Source organism: Nomascus leucogenys, chromosome 17 (assembly GCF_006542625.1).
Source record: "Nomascus leucogenys isolate Asia chromosome 17, Asia_NLE_v1, whole genome shotgun sequence".
NCBI classification, from domain to species: Eukaryota; Metazoa; Chordata; class Mammalia; order Primates; family Hylobatidae; genus Nomascus; species Nomascus leucogenys.
Window position 1 is genome coordinate 40,872,278 of NC_044397.1, and position 20,490 is coordinate 40,892,767.

A 20,490-nucleotide genomic window follows, 5' to 3' on the forward strand; every position below is an offset into this window, starting at 1 on the left:
TTTTGTTCTTCCTTCCCTGTCAGCCAAGCAATAAATGAAGATTTCTAGTCTAAGGGCATCCATTGAGACAAAAACGCTTTTCTTTCATCTGATTGTATCTGACACCGCATTTCTCTGTTTTAGGCACCGATTAAATATTCCAGCATGGGAAAGAGGCTTAGCCCAGAGTCTAGATGTAGATATCCCTTCTTCATTATCTTCTTTTTTGTCGTTGTTGTTTTTTGAGATGGAGTCTCGCTCTGCTGTATAGGCTGGAATGCAGTGGCGTGATCTCTGCTCACTGCAATCTCTGCCCCGTGGGTTCAAGCAATTCTCCTGCCTCAGCCTCCCTAGTAGCTGGAATTACAGGCATGCACTACCACGCCTAGCTAATTTTTTTTGTATTTTTAGTAGAGATGGGATTTTACCATGTTGGCCAGGCTGGTTTTGAACTCCTGGCCTGGCTTCGAGTGGTCTGCCCGCCTCGGCCTTCCAAATTCTTCATTATCTTCTTAAAACTCTCAAAAAGAGCCAGATCCTAAATTCTTCCTTTCTTTCTGCTTTCAGATTGGGGCACAGAGGCACCAGGAAATCAAGAAGTTTGTGTAAAGTTCCCCCCTTGGGGTTTTACATGGCTTTGCTCATGCAGCATTTGTTTAAGTAACACAAAGCACGGGCTGTCACCATAAAGCAAATCTATATGTGTCTCTCACTGTCCCCTTAAGTCTGCTCCCATGAGTGATGGGTGAAACCGCCTTTGCAAAATGATAACTGAGGAAACTACGACAGTGGAAGAGATCAGACCTAACTAACTCCATCTTGCTTCTAACCTTTAAGCTGTCCTTGTTCATTCCTGGGTATAGGCCAAACTAACTTTGGGAAGGAATTCCGTTCATGGTTTGACTCTGAAACAAAATTGATAACAGCCCTTTCCCGAAAAGACCGCCTTCTTGCCTAGGGACGAGTCTGCCTTAGCAGGACTAACAAATTAGCTACAAGATTAGAAATTACAGTTTAGGGGCCATGCAGCCTCAGGCTTTATGAGTCTGAACCTCTCCTAATTGCTCCTGGGCATAACATCACTATTGTAAAACTTAAGATCAGTGCTTGAGATATTTTGTAGCCTCTGCACTGGATGGATCAGCTGACACCACCCAGACGGGTAATCTGCCTCAACCAGTTCTACAATCCCACCCACAACAGAAGACAGCAAGAAAAACTCACTTTGACCCCCCTATAGATGGAATCATACACTCCCCACTTCCCAAGCCCACACCTGACAAATTATCTTTAAAAACTCTGATCCCTGAGTTTTTGGGGAGACTGATTTAATAATAAAACTCTGGTCTCCCGCACGGCTGGCTCTGTGTAAATTACTCTTTCTCCACTGCAATTCCCCTGTCTTGATAAATCGGCTCTGTCTGGGCATCGGGCAAGATGAACGGGCTCTGTCTGGGCAGTTACATCGGGATGGTTTTTCCATGGCCGGGGCAAGCCTCTGGACTCCTCTGGTCACTTGTAGGGAAGGAAAACTCCTGTAGCCAATGTAAGTTATAAAACAGAGTCCCAGTCTCATGTGATAACCAACATTCCCAACCTAATTTAAAGCTGATTTTACCTCATGCTTCCCTGTTGTGCTGGTGCAGATAGAAAATTCAGGCACTGGGCCGTTTTTTGTCCCCTCTCTTTTCTTCTTGCTTCTCTTCCTCCTCCTCTGTTATCTTTCTACCTGGACCTTCTGACCCTGATGGGAAGTGGTTATGAAGAGCGAGAGGAGGTGAAGTGGAAGCAACCATCTGTGTGTCTGGAATTTGACAACCATCAGGTGACACTCTGCCTCGGATGCCCCCTTTTGGGGGCACTTCTGTGGATGCTTTGATTCTTTGGAGACCCTTCTTCCATTTCTGAGGCTTCCCACTTGCAGTTCCCTTAGTGCAATGGTGCATTTTCCTTGGATCCATTTCTCGCTCTATCTGGCCCCTAAACTTCTGATACAGGAGATAGAAAGAAATTATTTAGGCAGATAGTAAGGGCAACAGAGTCCTCGTTGGAATTTCCCTTTTAACAAAAAAGCCACCCCCAAATCATTTCTTTTCTAACAAAAAGCAGCCTGAAAAATCGAGCTGCAAACATAAATAAGCAAGCTGGAAGTTTGCACAGGTGAATGCTGGCAGATGTGCCCATAGAAAAGGGCTACCTGGGGCCAGGTATGTTCGACATGGAGGCTTTATCTTCCCTTTTCTTTGTGACCACGTGTACAGTAAGGAACAGGCAACATGGTGCCGGCCAGGCAAAGAGCCCACCTGCATAGTAAAAGATTAGGGTGGGGGCAGCCAGGTTTTTCCTGCCCTATGCAAATGGCACATCAGGTTCAACCAATCTTTGGTGCCCTATGTAAATCAGACACCACCTCAAGTTCTTCTATAAACCCCCTTGGATTCCACTGCAGAAGTGGCAACCCATTTCCCCAGGACCCCTCTGTCTGCAGCAGAGAGAGCTCATCTCTTTCTTTTGCCTATTAAACTTCTGTTCTTAACCTCACTCTGGTGTGTCCATGTCCTAGTTTTCTGTGGCCGTGAGAAAATGAACCTTGGGTATTTACCCTAGACAACGATGCTGCTTCACTTCCAGGGGTACCTCTAGCTTCTCTCTGCTGAAGTCCACTGCCTCTCCCTGCAGCCCTCCTGGATGAGGTCTAAAACCACACTTGGTCCATGGGAGACACACATGGATGCTTTGTCCTGACATGCTCTGGAACAGGAAGACTTCAAATGCAAGCATCTCTTCTGGGGTTTTGTCTCCTGGCAACTAGCTAACCCATCTCTCACCTTCATGTTTCTTGGGTAGGAAATAGACCAAACCCTTTTGTCTTCCAATAGAGGGGATATATAGTAAGCATATATTTGGGGGTTTCTGTTGAAGCCCCAAAGCCTCCTTCTCTGAGCTCAAGGAGAAGAGCAGGCACCCAGCAGCCCTCACCCTTGATAGGAAGTAAGATTTACAGTACATCAACAGCTAGTCCTAAAACCCTTTCCTATCTCCTTTCCTCGAAGTCCCTGATGCCAAGCCTGGGTCAGGCAGAAGTGTCTCTTCTATTTGGAGGTGGGGGATTGGGGTAAGTTTGGGACTAAGTACAGCTTTCTTCAAAGAAGCAGTCTGCAAAAATCATCCCCAATCTCCAACTTTTTTTTTTTTTTGAGACGGAGTTTTGCTCTCGTTGCCCAGACTGGAGTGCAGTGGCACAATCCCGGCTCACTGAAACTTCTGCTTCCTAGGTTCAAGCGATTCTCCTGCCTCAGCCTCTGGAGTAGCTGGTATTGCAGGTGCGCGCCACCATGCCTGGCTAATTTTTTGTATTTTTAGTAGAGACTGGGTTTCACCATGTTGGCCAGGCTGGTCTCGAACTCCTGACCCCCTGATCCGCCCACCTCAGCCTCCCAAAGTGCTGGGATTACAGGCATGAGCCACCGCACCCGACCTCCCCGATCTACAACTCTTAACCCTTGGTATGGGTGGGAGGTTTAGGAGTTATTAAGCTATAATTCAGACAGCTCTTTGGTTATGTCATTTGTGCATGTCTTGGATCTCTTTTGGAATGTGATGACTATTGTCTTTAGTGCCTTGTTTCAGCCTCATGCGATGCTCTGACTATATCGACTGGCCTGTCTTCCTTCCCACTTGCTTCTAAGCTCTTGGAGGTGAGGTTCAGGTTTGATTAATTTCTATCTTCAACAAGCATCCTGGGTCTAGCTCATGGTAAGCACTTGGTGTGTTCTTGCTGAACCAATGAATAAATGCCACAAATCTCTTTCAGCGAATAATCAGTAATTTATTGAGCAAATAAATGATCAAATGCTGGGCCTTGTGCAGAGGGAGCAATGATCACATCTACCACAGGGCACGGTTTTAGAGCGCTTCCACAGTAACTGGGATGACTGGTTATTGGGTGTCAAAGCATTTGTCAATATCCAATTCCAAGGCTGGGGCAGAGAAAGCATGGGATAAACCTAGATGATCTTGTGATGCCAAAAAGTAAATTACTTGGCTGGGGGGAAAGATGAAGGGCGTGCTGGAAGGACATAGGAACCAGCCTGAAGGAGCCCTCGGTGGCCAAATCTGGGCCAAGTTGGGCAACAAAATAAATAATGATAGTAATGCATTACCACGCATAGAATAAAAAATCAATATCCAGGAGTCCACACTGGCATGCATGAGTAAATAATTACATAAATAAATTGAAGAGTGCGGAAAGCACTTCTTTACAGCAGTGCGTCAGGCCAGCAGGCTCATGATGTCACTGTGTCTTCTCTCTATTGAGTGAGACTCTCTCATCTGAAAATCCAAAATCTGTGAGGCTTGATGCTCCAAAACCCAAAACTTTGAGAGTGCATGTGGAAAATTCCACACCTGACCCATGTGATGGGTCACAGTTAAAACACAGTCAAAACTTTTTTTTCATGCACAAAATGTTTAGAAATGTTGTGTAAAATTACCTTCAGGCTATGTGTAGAAGGTGTAAATAAACCATCAATGAATTTTGTCTTTAGACTCAGGTCTCATCCCCAAGATGAGATGAGATGAGAATTCTGATCATTAAATGTAGAAGGGATGATGGAAATAGGCAAACACCAGAGTAGTAAGTGCTTCAGGCAAAAATCATCAATGGATGCTGAAATGAGTGGGCAACAGCGTGGTGAGAAAAGTGATATTCACATAATCTCAAAGTATATCCCCTTTGATACTGATTAGTTATAAAGAGAAAAATGGTAACTTTACAGTAGAGAGCCCAGCAATCCCAATTGTATCAAGTGATCAAATTTAAAGATCACCATGGGTCGAGTATCCCTTACCGGAAGTGCTTGGGTCCAGAAGTGTTTTGGATTTTGAATGTTTCTGGATTTTGGAATATCTGCATGTACACAATAGGATATCTTGGGGATGAGACCTGAGTCTAAAGACAAAATTCATTGATGTTTTATTTACACCTTCTACACATAGCCTGAAGGTAATTTTACACAATATTTCTAAACATTTTGTGCATGAGAAAAAAGTTTTGACTGTGTTTTAACTGTGACCCATCACATGAGTCAGGTGTGGAATTTTCCACCTGCACTCTCAAAGTTTTGGGTTTTGGAGCATCAAGCCTCACAGATTTTGGATTTTCAGATGAGAGAGTCTCACTCAATAGAGAGAAGACACAGTGACATCATGAGCCTGCTGGCCTGACGCACTGAGAAGGGGACAGCCTCACATCTGTGGTGCTTTTGCCTTCAAATACTGAATTTAGATATGAGGAGAACTCAGATTGATCCAAACTTGGGGACATTCTAGAAACTAACTAGCTAGTACTCTTCAAAAATGGCAAGATCATGAAAGAACAGACTGAGAACTATTCTAGACAGGGGGATGTTTAAAGAGACCCAACAAATGAAGGCAACATCAGATCCTAGATAGGATCTTGGATCAGTAAAGGCCGTTCATGGAACAATCGGAGAAGTGTGAGAAAGGTGTGTAGGTTAATTTACAGTATTTCATCAACTTTGACTAATGTAGATGATTGCATTGTGCCTGTGTAAAATGCATTAATATTTCGAGAAAGTTGCTAAGGGTTTATGAGAATTACTTGTATTGTGGGTGCAACTTTTAAAAATACATTTGAATTTATTTCAAAGGAGTTTGAGACCAACATGGGAGTTGGTAAAGCCCCCTCTCTACAAATAAAAAAGATTATTAGCCAGTTGTGGTGGCTCAAGCCTGTAGTGCCAGCTACTAGGGAGGCTGAGGTGGGAGGATTGCTTGAGCCTGGGAGGTGGAGGCTGCAGTGAGCTGTGATGGTGCACTGCATTCCAGCCTGGGCAACATAGCGAGACCCTGTCCCAAAGCATAAAAACGTTAAAAAACAAATTAAAACTATGCCTTATTTTTAGGAAGTTAGTATCTCCCTCTTGAAGCTCATCCCTCTCTTGACTTTTTCAAGCATCTCAATCCAAAAGAGTTGGTTTCATCCCTCCACCCACTACTGATTTGATCAGATCTTGCTATGGCTCCTCATGGCCACATGGTGTCGCTGTTGGCACTCTGTCCTGCCTCATCTTGCAGGCCTGGCAGATCCAGCTCCCTGCAGAGGCCCCCGGGAATAGCCATGGATGAGCCACGCTCCCAATCCCGAGCTTGGCGAAGGCGCTCTAGGCTTGAATCCTCCGAGGTCGTCGTTCTCAGGGCTCAGCCCTTTCAGTTCACATCCAGAGCCTCCTCTGATGGACCAGCTCACCCTGGAAATCAACTGGCTGGGCACTGGTGTGCTGCCTCTCCCAGCCCTTGAACCCTCCGTCTTCCCCCACTGAATTGCACATCTTCAAGACGCTACAGACACGCTAGCTCCTCTGTCCTGCTGCCAGGGGAGACTGTAGGGATGCAGCCCTCTAAGGGACACTCCTTCAGGAATTCCAAGGTGTCTACACTTGCTTCTCTGGGAGGGAGGAGCAAGCTCAGTATGACTTTCTGTGCCCTCTCTCATTAGACATGAGCTCAAAAATTTGAGCACTTCATTTATTCACTTTCTACAAAAAATATTTATCAAGTGTCCGCTTTGGGCTGGGCTCTCTGTTCTAGGGATTAATAAAAAGATCTTGGCTGTAAATCTAAAGGCAGACGTCATGAAACAAATCAAGAGTTAAGACTCTGTAAGGATGGGGTGCTGTGGGTACCTGACGGGAAAACCTTGCTCACCAGGTCTAACCGTGGAAGCTGGCACTCGAATTGAATCCTGGAAGAAGAAAAGTACCAGCTGATATACAAGAGGAAGAAGGACGTTTTTCTCTGTGGGAGCAGCAAATTTTCAGACCCTGAGTCTGAACGAAGACGCCCTAATGTGTTCCTACAACTGTCTCCTTTAGTGCTCTTTTAATGCATTTGACCTTATTCTCATTCCTCTTTTTTTTTTTTTTTTTGAGACAGTGTCTTGCTCTGTTGCCCAAGCTAGGGTGCAGTGGTGCAGTCATAGCTCACTGCAGCGTAGACCTCCTTGGGCTTAAGCAATCCGCCCGCCTCAGCCTTCTGAGTAGCTGGGACCCAGATGTGCACCATCGTGTCTGGCTAATTTTTTTTTTTTTTTTTTGAGATGGAGTCTTGCTCTGTCACCCAGGCTGGAGTGCAGCGATGTGACCTCAGCTCACTGCAACCTCTGCCTCCCAGGTTCAAGCGGTTCTCCTGTCTCAGCCTCCCGAGTAGCTGGAGCCACAGGTGTGCACCACCACACCTGACTAATTTTTGTGTTTTCAGTGGAGGCAGGGTTTTGCCATGTTGGCCAGGTTGGTCTCAAACTCCTGACCTCAAGTGATCTGCCTGCCTCAGCCTCCCAAAGTGCTGGGATCACAGGCATTAGCCACAGTGCCTGGCTCTCGTCCAGCTTATTTTTATTTTTATTTTTATGTAGAGATGGGGTCTTACTATGTTGCCCAGGCTGGCCTCGAACTTCTGGGCTCAAGTGATCCTCCTGCCTCAGCCTCCCAAAGTGCTGGGATTATAGGTATGAGCCACCATGCCCAGCCTCTGTTTTATTTTTTGTTTTGTTCTTCTGCCTGTCCGCACTGGTTTATGAGCTCTGAGTGGGTGGGCACCTTGTCTTCAATGTCGACTTTATTCCCAGTGCCTAGGACCAGGTAGAGTCTCAGCTTTAAAAAAGTGATCAATTAATGAAACAGCTTAATGTACTAGTGGCAATGCAAGCTGTGGCTCCATCTGGCTGGGGTGATGTTTAGGGGAGCAGCAACTTCCAAGGCTATAGAGTCTGGCAAAAGGTGGGTCACATAGAACCTTGTGTGCTGAGCAGAGGAGCTTTTGCTTCATCTTGAAGCCAATGGGGAGCCTCTGAATCTATCGACCAGAAGAATAAGGCAATTGCGTTTGTGTTGAAGGCAAACTCTGCTGCAGCCGGAGGCTACCTGAGAGGGGTTAAGGGGAGAGGCAATGAGAACAGCAGGAGGCTTTTGCTGAGATTTGGGCAAATGACAAAAAGTCCTGAGCCTAGAAGACCTTGTGATGCCAAAAAGTAAGAAACTATTTGAGAAAACAAAAGTATGGGGGCATGTCAGAAGCACACAGGAACCAGCTTGAAGGAGCTCCCAGTGACCAAATTTGGGACAAGTTGAGCAACAAAGTAAAATAATGGGCCGGACGTGGTGGCTCGTGTCTGTGATCCCAGCACTTTGAGAGACCGAGACAGGCAGATCGCTTGAGCCTAGGAGTTTGAGACCAGCCTGGGCAACATGGTGAGACCCCATCTCGACAAAAAAAAAAAAAAAAAAAAGAGGAAAGTAAAAGAAAAAATACAAAAATTAGCCCAGCGTGGTGGTGCACGCTTGTGGTCCCAGCTACTGAGAGGCCGAGGTGGACAGATTGCTTGAGCCCAGGAGTTTGAGACCAGCCTGGGCAACACGGTGAAATCCCATCTCCACAAAAAAATACAAAAATTAACCAGATGTGATGGCCCACACCTTTAGTTCCAGTTACAGCTGGCCACTTACTCATGCACTTAATTGGAGGAGCTATACTAATATTATCAACTATTAATTTACCCACAGCTTCAAGTACATTCATTATTCTAGTTTTATTAACCACCTCGAATTTGCTGTAGCCCTTTTTCAGGCCTACGTCTTTACACTACTAGTAAGCCTCTACTTCCACAACAACACATAATGACCCACCAAACTCATGCCTATCAGATGGCCAACCCTAGTCCCTGACCACTGACAGGAGCCCTTTCAGCACTACTAGTAACATCCAGCCTAGCCATATGATTTCATTCTAACTCTGCTACCCTCCTGACTCTAGGCCTACTAACCAATACATTAATAACCTATCAATGATGATGTGATATTATCTGAGAAGGCACATTCCAAGGCCATCATACATCAATCATCCAAAAAGGTCTTCCATATGGAATGATCTTATTCATTGTTTCAGAGGTGCTCTTCTTCACTGGTTTCTTCTGAGCATTCTACCGTGAGGCTGAGGCAGGAGGATCACTTGAGCCTGGCTGGAGGCTGCAGCGAGCTGTGATTGCACCACTGCACTCCAGCCTGAGCAACAGAGTGAGAACTCGTCTCAAAAACAATGATAGTCATGGATTATAACACATTGAATAAAAATCAATATCCAGGTGTCTACACTGGCATACATGAGTAAAGAATTAGATGCATACTTTGCAGAGAAGGGAGAGCGATTCTTTACAGATTCATGTGCCTATTGGGTGTAGAAGGGATGATCTTTCAGGCTCAGGACTTCTAGGCTGTGAGGGGGCTGAAGAGAAGGACAGGTACTATGGAGGTAGCTGGGGGGACAAACATGGCCCTGACAAGACGGCCACACCCACCTGGATGGCCCAGCCATTCTCAGAGGAGAGAAGAGTTTGAATTTGAACACTTTAAATGGGTGGTGCCTGGGTTGGCGACACTCCGGATGAAATTCTATGCATAGCATAGGACCTGTGGGTTTGGAGATGAAAAGGAAGATAGGGGCTGATCAAGGAGATTTGGGACTTACCAAGATAAAGATGGAGGTAATGCCATGGGTGTGAATGGCACCGTCCCAAGGGAGAATGCCCAGTGCGTTAACTCTGGATGGAGCCACAGGGTTATCGACAGAGAAGAGAAAGAAAAACCCAGCAAAGGAGACTGAGAGAAGTCACAGAAACCAAGAGGCCATGAATTACAGAAATCAAAGAAGATGTTTCTAGGAGTGAGTAGTCCACAAGGGCAAATGCAGCAGTCAGATCCAGCCAAACAAAGACTGGATCCTGTCCCTTGGGTTAGACCGTCTGGGCTTTGGTGGTGGCAGAAGCAGCACTGGTGGAGAGGTAGGGTCAGAGCGAGATCGTGATGGGGTGGAGGGTTGGAGAGAGGAGACAGTCACTGCTCTAGCCCCATGGGTCCCTCAGTCCTTACCCCACCTCCCGTGAGCTCTCTCTCCATTTCCCACCTTTGCATCCTTCCAGAGCCAGCTCCAAGCTGTCCCTCTCTCTGTATCTCGCCTCTGTGGAAGCCTTAATTCTTCCTTTATCTGTATTGCTAAGATAATTCACTATACCTCTTAGGACACTGTTTTTTTTTTTTTTTTTTGTCTATATAACCTGTACGGTGAGCTATATTTATACGTAATCTACACTCTCTGTATTTATATATTTATTTATTTATTTGGAGACGAGGTCTTGCTGTGTCTTCCAGGCTGGAGTGCAGTGGTGCAATCATGGCTCACTGCAGCGTTGATCTCCTGGGCTCAAGCCATCCTCCTGCCTCACCCTCCTGAGTAGATGGGACTAGAGGCATGCACTACCACACTGGGCTAATGTTTAAAATTTTTCATGGAGACGGGATCTCCCTAGGTTGCCCAGGCTGGTCCCAAACTCCTAGGCTCAAGCAATCTTCCAGCCTTGGCCTTCCCAAGTGCTGGGGTTACAGGCATGAGTCACTGTGCCTGGTGTTATCTATATATTTAGATCTGTGTGTCCCCATGCCTCTTTCCGACTCTCCGAGCTCCCTTCCTTCTCCCCTCCTCCCATATAATTAAGCAGAAACAGAAGCCGTAAGAAAGAAAAAGAGGCCCCAAGAAACTTCTTGGGTGTGGAAGGAAGAGTCTCTCAGGAGAGTTTGCAGGGCTGTTTTCTGTTGTCAGGACTGGGTCGCTGTGGGACTTGGGGAAGAGAGAGAGAGAGACAGAAAGAGAAAGAGGGAAGGGGGATGTGAAAGTGGGTGAAGGGAAGGGAAAGGGTTAGTACTGGCCACCCATAAGGCCCTTGGCCAGTGGGCAGAGACTTGGCTGTCTTGTAAGGGACGAAGCCCTCAGTGGAACCCTCCCTTACCACCCAGATGGAACCAAACACATCATTGGGAATTAACTTTGGAGATGAGGCTCTAAAGGCTCCACCATTGACACAACTCTGTTGATCGGCAGACAGGGTCTCTGGAGACGACGGGCTGGGTTTTCCTTCCTGTCCCTCCAGTGCCTGGCCTAGCATTTGTTCCCTGCTGGTCCTTGGGAAATACTGGACAGAAAAGCAAAACAGATCATCTGGGCATTTGCTGGATTGACTTGGTTCCCCTGCCAATGAATCCTGCTCTCTTCTTTTTACCATTTCCTCCAACAAAGACATCAAAAGCTCAAAGAAAGAAGATCAGGGAACTTGGAAAGCCTCCTCTGACAGGTGTAAGCTGACTCCCAGGGCCCTGTGCTGAGCAGGGCCCACTGGGCATTTCCCGTCTCTGGAGAGGCACCCAGCCTCTCCTCCGAGCTCCGTCAGTCAGCATAACATCCCACACTGCCATCGATTTTTCTGTCTTTCTACACTAATTAGACATGTTATTACTAATCTTTGGTAATCACCACAAGGGGCTTGTGGAAAGTCTCCGAGATTTCAATCTAGATTAAAAATAAGAAACATTATCACCTCTGGGAAAATGCAGAGAAAGCACATGTTATTTTAATGTTTAAATCAATAAAGCTGTCCCACTTCTGTTTTGTGCGAGTATTGATGAAATTTATAAAAATCCCGTTTAAACTTCTCCCTGTCCATCTCATCCCTCCCCACAGGGGCACGTGATTGCTTTCTTGGAGGGCTTCTGAAATGGAGGGGTACAAGAAAAGGCTGTCAAATACGCTTGTGCATTGGGGGCGGATGGCAGAGACCTAGGGGGGAAAGGAGGGGGCTTCAGGGACCTAGTTCCCGCTCTTTTATATCCATTTCCATTGATTCCTCTTATTAAAGAAGCCTTTGAACCCACAAGAAAGAAAGAAAATCCTTTCTTCCTTAATTAATCTCTTTTCCAATTGTTAGATTGCAAACTTTGATTGCAAAACAACCTGGCTGCCCCAGGCAGATGAAATCAGGTGGGGGCAAGAGGAAGGGGAGGGGAGGGAAACGTCTTAACCAGGAATTCTGTCATTGGAGAGCGGAGAAAAGAAAATTATCTTCAAACGAAGAGAACACCATCTAGCACATTCTCTCAAACAATTGAAACTAATGTGTTGACACAGAAAGAGAAATGAGCCTACTTTAATTTTCTACAGAGACAGACTGTAATTTGTAACATCTCTGATCAGAAATTGAGGCGGCATATGGACTCAAAGAGAAGTATAGCGCTGTTAACTTTTTGCCAGGCATAGTGGGGTAGGGGGAGGAGGAACTGAACACATTTCTATTGCCACGGAGATGCTGGCATCAGCTACCAGGACAGCTTGTGCACGCAGAAGGGTGGCGTCGTGTACCACAACTCGGGAGGGAGGCAGCCTGTGTTTGCGCGTCTCCTGTGTGTATGGAGACTTGTACTCAGCTAGCTGCGAGGTTGGAGGGGCCAGATACATTCCTCCGCTCCACCACCTGTGCGAGAGCACCCGGCTTCAGGCTGGGCTGCCCCTCCCGATGTGTGGGGCAGGAGAAGAGCTTAACTGGCTTTTGGTGTGAGCTCAGCTTTATTCCAAGAGGAGGATCCCCTTATTGCTGAACTTTCCCAGGGTGGCTGAAGTACTTGGCTTGCTTCTAACCCTGTGCGCCAAACATCTGTTTCCCCTGTAGACTGTGAGCTTCTTTAGGGCAGAGGTTACATGATCAAAATGATGATACTGTCTTGTGTTTGTCATCCCAGCACTTTGGGAGGCTAAGGCAGGAGGATCACTTGAGGTCAGGTGTTTGAAACCAGGCTGGGCAACATAGTGAGACCCCATCTCTACAAAAGAAAATTTTTTAAAAAATTAGCTGGGTGTGGTGGTGCACTCCTTTAGTCCCAACTACTTGGGATGCTGAGGTGGGAGGATCATTTGAGCCCAGGAGTTTGAGGCTGCAGTGAACTGTGATCAAGCCACTGCACTCCAGCCTGGGCAACAGAGAGAGACCCTGTCTCAAAAACAAAAACAAATGATGATGGAAATTATCATGATGGTGGTAATAATCATGAGGATGATAATCACCTTTACTGTACATCGATTACCTACTAAGTGCTGGTTCCAACTTAGACACATCACTTACCTTTTCAGCAGCTTGTCCAATATCCCAGCAAGGTAATATTTTATGAATGAGCAAAGTGAAATGATGCAATGTCTTTCCCAAGGTCGCTCAATCATTGGGTGGTGGAGTTGGAACTGAATCTCAAACTGTCCCCTCCAAAGCCACCCCTTTGCCAATCAGACCATGTGTCTCCTGAGCTGAGCCCATGTCTAGCACTTACTGATACTTAATGATGTTGGCTGAAAGACAAGTGTCTTCTTCACTTCTGTGACTTCCTCTTTGTGTGTGTGTGTGTGTGTGTGTGTGTGTGTGTGTGTGTGTGTGTGTCAGGGTCTCACTGTATCAGAGGCTGGAATGCAGGGGCTGGATCATAGCTCACTGCAACTATAGCTTCTACCCCCTGAACTTAAGCAATCCTCCTGCCTGCCGCCTCCCCCCAGCCTCCCAACTAGCTGGGACTACAGGTTCATGCCACCATGCCTGGCTGTGTAAAAACAAAAATTGTAGAGATGAGGTCTTGCTATGTTGCCCATGCTGGTCCCATACTCCTGGCCTCACGTGATCCTCCTGCCTCAGCCTCCCAAAGTGCTGGGATTACAGGCATGAGCCACTGCACCCGGCCCTTCTGTGACGTCCAACTGCCTATTATTTTGACCTTCTACTGTAGCTTCCAGCTTTAATGATATTCTCTTGGATAGAAAGACTCCAGTGGCCCCACCCCCCACCCTAAACCTTTTGAATGCACTTTAGTCTCACTCAGAAATTCCATGTCAATTAGCATTGTTCACAAGAAAGGAAAGATGGCATTCAATAGACCTATCATGAACCAGGCAGTTTCTGTATTTTATTTTATTTAGATTTCTATCATCATCATCACGACCAATTTTTACAGATGAAAAAATAGTCTCAGAGAAGTTCAGTGAGTAACTTGTCCAAGTTATTGCAGTGAGCAGGCAGCCAGAGACTAAATTACGGCTACCTTATTATTTTTTGACACCATGGCCTTCAGCAGCCAATGTCACATTTTGTAAGATCAGGGACTCCAGGCTCAATACATTCAAGAGAATCACCTCTGAGTCCTGCACTTTTTTTTTTTGATGCTGGGGTTCACTCTGTCACCTAGGCTGGAGTGGAGTGGCATGGCATGGTCACAGCTCACTGCAACCTTAACCTCCTGAATTCAAGCAATCCTCTCACCTCAGCCTCCTGAGTAGCTGGGATTCCAAGCACATGCCACCATGCCAGATAATTTTTAAGTTTTTTGGCAATGGGGTCTTGCTATGTTGCCCAGGCTGGTCTCAAACTCCTGGGTGCAAGTGATCCTCCTGCCTCAGCCTCCCAAAGTGCTGGGATTACAGGCGTGAGCCACTGGGCCCAGCAAGACAGGAATTTTGATTAGAGACCCAGGTCCTGTGCTTGGCATGTCACCAGGTTTATTTATGACTTATTCATATTGATTGACTGATTGAGATAGGGTCTTGCTATGTTGCCCAGACCTGTCTCGATCTCCTGACCTGAAGTGATCCTCCTGCCTCAGCCTCCCAAAGTGCTGAGACAACAGGCATGAGCCACTGTGCCCGGTTCCTGCACATTCTTAGACTCAAGTTCTGCATTTCTAGCTGTCTCTTGGACAGCCTGGTGGCATCTCAAACTCAACATCCACGTGGTCATAGAACTGAGTCCAGGTGAATAGGATGTGAGTGGAAGTACCTGTTTCCATGTCGTGTGGCTCAAACGCAGATGTGGTCATGTACCAACTCCAAACCCAAGGACACAGATAAGGCCTAGGTCCCTCCTGGACTCCCTGGCACAGATCCTGCCTGCCCATTCTGAAAGGGTATGGAGAAGAGAAATGCGCTCCTCTCCTGTCGAAGCTACAGCATACTAGGGTTTCTTTGCAGAGCAGCTTGCTTGGTCTCCTTTGAGACAACTTCACTCCTTTTCCTCTATGAAACCAATCTGGTTCCCCCACCCCCCAGATGACATCGGGCAATAAAACACTAGATACATACTTGGAAGATGGAAGCATCCTGATAATGAAATGCTTCCCATCTCAGTGCATAGAAGGAAACCAGGATGCACGGATCACTTATTGGTGTCAGACATTTTCACAGATCTTATTGATGGAGTTTAGATATGAGTGTCCTCCAGATCTCATGTTGAAATGTGATTCCCGAATTTGGAGGTGGGGCCTGGTGGGAGGTGTTTGGGTCACAGAGGTGGGGACCTCATGATGGCTTGGCACTGTCTCTGCAGTAATGAGTGAGTTCTCACTGTATTAGTTCATGAGAGAGCTGGCTTTTTAAAAAAAAGCATGGCACCCCTCTCTCTTTTTTTTTTTTTTTTTTGAGACAGAGTCTTGCTCTGTCACTGAGGCTGAAGTGCAGTGGCATGATCTTGGCTCACTGCAACCTCCGCCTTCCGAGTTCAAGAGATTCTTCTGCCTCAGCCTTCCGAGTAGCTGGGATTATAGGTGCCTGCTACCATGCCCGGCTAATTTTGTAATTTTAGTAGAGATGGGGTTTCACCATGTTGGTCAGGCTGGTCTTGAACTGCTGACCTCAGGTGATCCACCCACCTTGGCCTCCCAAAGTGCTGGGATTACAGACATGAGCCACTGCACCTGGTCGCCCCTTTCTTTTACCCCTTTCTCATCATGTGATGCTGGATCCCCTTCGCCTTTCACCATGAGTGGAAGCTCCCTGAGGTCTCACCCGAAGCAGATGCTGGCATCATGCTTTTTGTACAACCTGCAGAACCATGAGGCAAACAAACCTCTTTTCTTTATGTCACCCAGTCTTCCTTTATATCAGCACAAAATGGACTAAGACACTTAGGAATGATCATACCATTTCTCTCTTTTTCTTTTCTTTTCTTTCTTTTTTTCTTTTGAGACAGTCTCATTCTGCCGCCCACACTAGAATGCAGTGGCACGAACTCACTGCAACCTCTGCCTTCCAGGTTCAAGTGATTCTCCTGCCTCAGCCTCCCGGGTAGATGGGATTACAGGTGCCTGCCACCACACCCAGCTAATTTTCATATTTTTCGTAGAGGCGGGGTTTCACCACATTGACCAGGCTGATCTCAGTCTCCTGGCCTCAAGTGATCCAACTGCCTCAGCCTTCCAAAGTGCTGGGATTACAGGCATGAGCCACTGTGCCCAGCAATCACGCTGTTTCTTTAAGTTAAAGTTTTCAATGACTTTTGGATGAAGTTCAGTCTTGGCTTCTTCAAAGCCTTTTTGGAGCAGGCCAGGCTGGAGCTAAAGCATTGTGCTGGCACAAGGATGCACAAACTCCTTAGTTCACTATGTGAGCCCCTCCTCAGCTGGGCCTCCATCCACCCCATTCACCTCTGCTGTCCCCTTCTTGCTGTTTTTCCCTTTTCACTTTCTGGTTCTATCCTTGTGCCTTTGGCTCAGGCAGGCCCCTCTTCATGGAATGCCAGAGATATCTTATCTACCAGAAAGCTCAAACTCAACCTTTGAGACACTCTATTCCAATTCTTCCAGGGTCTCTTCCCTTCTCTCCTCTTCCTTCCTGTGTTTTAGACTCTCCATTGTACAAATAGACATAGCTACCCATGAGAGCCTATGGTTCTTAGCTATCCACCCATAGTAGACAATGAGCTCTCTGAAGGCAAGAACCTTTTTTTTTTTTTTTTTTTTTGAGACAGGGTCTTACTCTGTTACCCAGGCTGGAGTTCAATGGCACAATCTCTGCTCACTGCAACCTCCGCTTCCTGGGATCAAGTGATTCTCTTGCCTCAGCCTCTTGAGTAGCTGGGACTACAGGTGCCCACCACCACACCCAGCTAATTTTTATATTATTAGTAGAGATGGGTTTCACCATGTTGGTTAGGCTGATCTCGAACTCCTGACCTTGCGATCTGCCTGCCTCAGCCTCCCAAAGTGTTGGGATTACAGGCATGAGCCACCACTCCCAGCCAAGAACCTTGCCTTATTCGTTAGCTTGTGTAGATCCCAGCACAGTTCCTAGCACCTAGAAAGCTCTCAGTGAATATTGTATGAAATGATAACCCTAACAACAGTCATGTGAGGTCAGCACGATTTCTTTCCATTTGTAATCAGAAAATCTGACCCCGAGAGATGCTGACTTGCCCAGGAGCAAAGGTATCTAGTGTGAGGCTTGGGTTTTGAACATAGATCTGTCTGATGCCCAAATCCATGCTTTTTATATCCCTTTACAACTCCCTCTTGATATCTCTACCAAGTAGAGAGTGATTTCCTTTCAGAAAGAGGGATTTTCTGGATTAAATGTGTCTAGACATCTCTCTCATCTTAATGCGGATTTGTTCAAAGCAGCATCTCCCAGACTGGTGGCAAAACTGAAATAACAAGCAGCAGCTGCCACCTCCAGCAGCCCTGGCAGCCTCATCTGCACAGCTCCCTTGGCGTGTTGTCCTCATGGGTTCTGGAGACAGCCCTGAATTTTCCTTTCCTTTCCCTCCCTCCTTCCTCCCACTCTCCTTTTCTTCCTTCCTCCTTTTTTCCCTCCCTCCCTCCCTATCTCCCTTCCTTTTTCCCTCCCTTCTTCCCTCCTTCCTTCCTTCCTTCCTCCCTCCCTCCCTCCCTCCCCCTTCCTCCCTCTCTCTCTTCCTTTTTCCCTTCCTTCCTTTCTTCCTTTCTCCCCTTTTCCTTTCTTCCTTCCTCCCATTGTTCTTTCTTCCTCCCTCCTTCCTTTCCTTCCTTCCTTCCTCCCTCCCTCCTTCATTCCTTCCTTTCTTCCTTCCTTCCTCCCCTTCTCCTTTTTTCTTTCCTAGCACAAAACTAGGCTTTCCCTTCTGCAATTCCCACCTGGGGGACATTGATTTATTTTGGGCATTGGCAGCAGAAAGGGCGTCTTGCTGTGGCTTTCATTTTGGTGATATCTGAGCTGCACCAGCAGGTGGGGCCTGAAGCTAGTTTGGCTGCCATCAGCCTTGTTTCTGGAGGGCCTGGAATTCAGGAATGGCTTTCCCTTTCAGCTCCAACTTTCCTCTCCCCACCAAATGTTGATTTCAATTTGCCTGGGGTCTGGGTCCATCCAGACCCTGAGGGTTCCGGATGTTCTCCAGTTCCCAAACCAGCCTGCTCTGTGGCTTCTCTGAAGTTGTGGCTTGCTCATCCCAGCACCTATGCCATCAATCCAGCTTTCTCTGGTGGTCGCGCTGGGCTAGAAGGTCGGGCGCAGGGCATGATTGTTGGGGCATAGGGCTTTTACCTGAAGCAGCTCCAATTTTCCAGCAGACACTACTACACATATTCATCTCCCTGCAGTTCTTGAAGCCCGTTAGTTTTCTGTCCCATGCTAAACTATGAGCTCTTTGAAGGCAAGAACCTTGTTTTATGCATTGCTTTGTGTGGGTCCCCAGCACAACTCCTGGCACCTGGAAGGGCATCATGAATATTCAGTGATAATTGTAATCCTATCAATGGTCCTGTGAGCTCCCTATGACTAGTCCAGTTTATTTTTATTTTTCATTTTTTAGAGACAGGGTCTTGCTCTGTCACCCAGGCTGGAGTGCAGTGGTGTGGTCATAGCTCACTGCAGCCTTGACCTCCTGGGCTTAAGAGATCTCCCATCTCAGCCTCCTGAGTAGCTGGGACTATAGGCACTTGCCATCACATCTGGCTAATTCTTTTTTTTTTTTTTTTTTAAACATGGGGATCTTGCCATGTTGCCCAGGCTGGTCCTGAACTCCTGGCCTTGAGCAATCCTCCTACCTTGGCCTCTCAAAGAGCTAGGATTACAGGTGTGAGTCACCCTACCTGGCCACTAGACCAGTCTATGTGTGGGTACTTGAAAAGTGGCCTTTGGGGAGAGAAGGAAGGTAGCATGTTTTCTACAAATGCATAAAGATTTTGCATTTGGTTCTAGTGTATACTTATGTAGATTATAATATTAAGAAAACATTTAAAATTAATCACAGTGCTTCTTATATGCCAAGCACCATGCCAATGCATTATCTGTAATTTACTCTAAGTTCTCACAGCTAACCTTTGAGAAGGTGATATGCTTATCCATGATTTAAAAATCAGGAAACTATTGTTTAGAGAGGTTAGAAGTCACTTGGCTCAGAGTGGCCAAGCTGAGATTTGAACCCAGCTCTGCCTGATGTCAGAACAGTGCCTTTCTTCTTGCTGATTCTCTACTCTGCTACCAGAGCTGATGTTTCCAGGATCTTTGATGCTGCCTCTGGCTGTGGGCCCTGCACAGAGGACTCTTGCGAGAATGAGTACCCAAGCCCCAAAAGCAGAGGCTTTAAAAGAGTGAATTGTCATGAAGTTTATTCTGATGCCAAAAGGGGGTTTGAGAGAGACTTAAAGAGCAATTGTGGCTGGGTGTGGTGGCTCATGCCTGTAATTCCAGGATTTTGAGTGGCCGAGGCAGGGAGATCACCCGAGGTCAGGAGTATGAGACCAGCCTGGCCAACATGGCAAAACCCTGTCTCTACTAAAAATACAACAACAACAACAAAAAAAAATTAGCTGGGCATGGTGGTGGGTGCCTGTAATCCCAACTGCTCCGGAGGCTGAGGCAGGAGAATTGCTTGAACCCGGGAGGTGGAGGTTGCAGTGAGCCAAGATTGCACCATTGAACTCCAGCCCAGATAACAAGAGTGAAACTCTATCTCAAAAAAAAAAAAAAAAAAAAAAAATATATATATATATATATATATATGAAAGGCAATTGCACAAGCTCTTATGTGCGACTGATAAGCTCGACTGTGAACTGTAACATAGGCAGCCCATAATGAATAACAGAGAGATTTATTAGAGGATGTCATATTTGGTTAAGTACTTTATATGTAAGATGAGTATTTCTCTTGTACATATTACATTTTCAATGGGTTTCCAACCATTTCCAATCCATTATTTTTAACTCCTTGCATTATATTGATGGTAAATTAATTACGACAATTACAAGTCAAAAAACCCATAGTGTCCAATTATAATTTAATTCATTTTAGCTCCTCTCTTTGAGTTTGGATAAAAAGCCAAAGCACTTTAGAAAATGCTGTATTTTCTCTAAAATCCTGTCATTGGGTTTCATATTTCTGTGGTGGTTTGAAGACAGGATGGAGATTCGACAGGGGGACTTGGCTGGCTCCCCAGGCAGCATCCCTCAGGGTAGTCCAGAAGCCTGTGTTCAAATCCAGTTTCAACAATCTGCTAGAATTGCAACAAAAACAATAACTGACAAGTGGGACCTAATTAAACTAAAGAGCTTCTGCACAGCAAGAGAAACTATTAAGGGAGTAAGCAGACAACCTACAGAATGGGAAAGAATATTCACAAACTCTGCATCTGACAACAAACTAATGTCCGGAATCTATAAGGAACTTAAACAAATCAACAACCCAAAAATAAACAACCCCATTAAAAAGTGGGCAAAGGACATGAACAGACAGTTCTCAAAAGAAGGCACACAAGCAACCGACAAATATATGGAAAAATGCCCAGTGTCACTAATCATCAGAGAAATGCAAATCAAAACCACGATGAGATACCA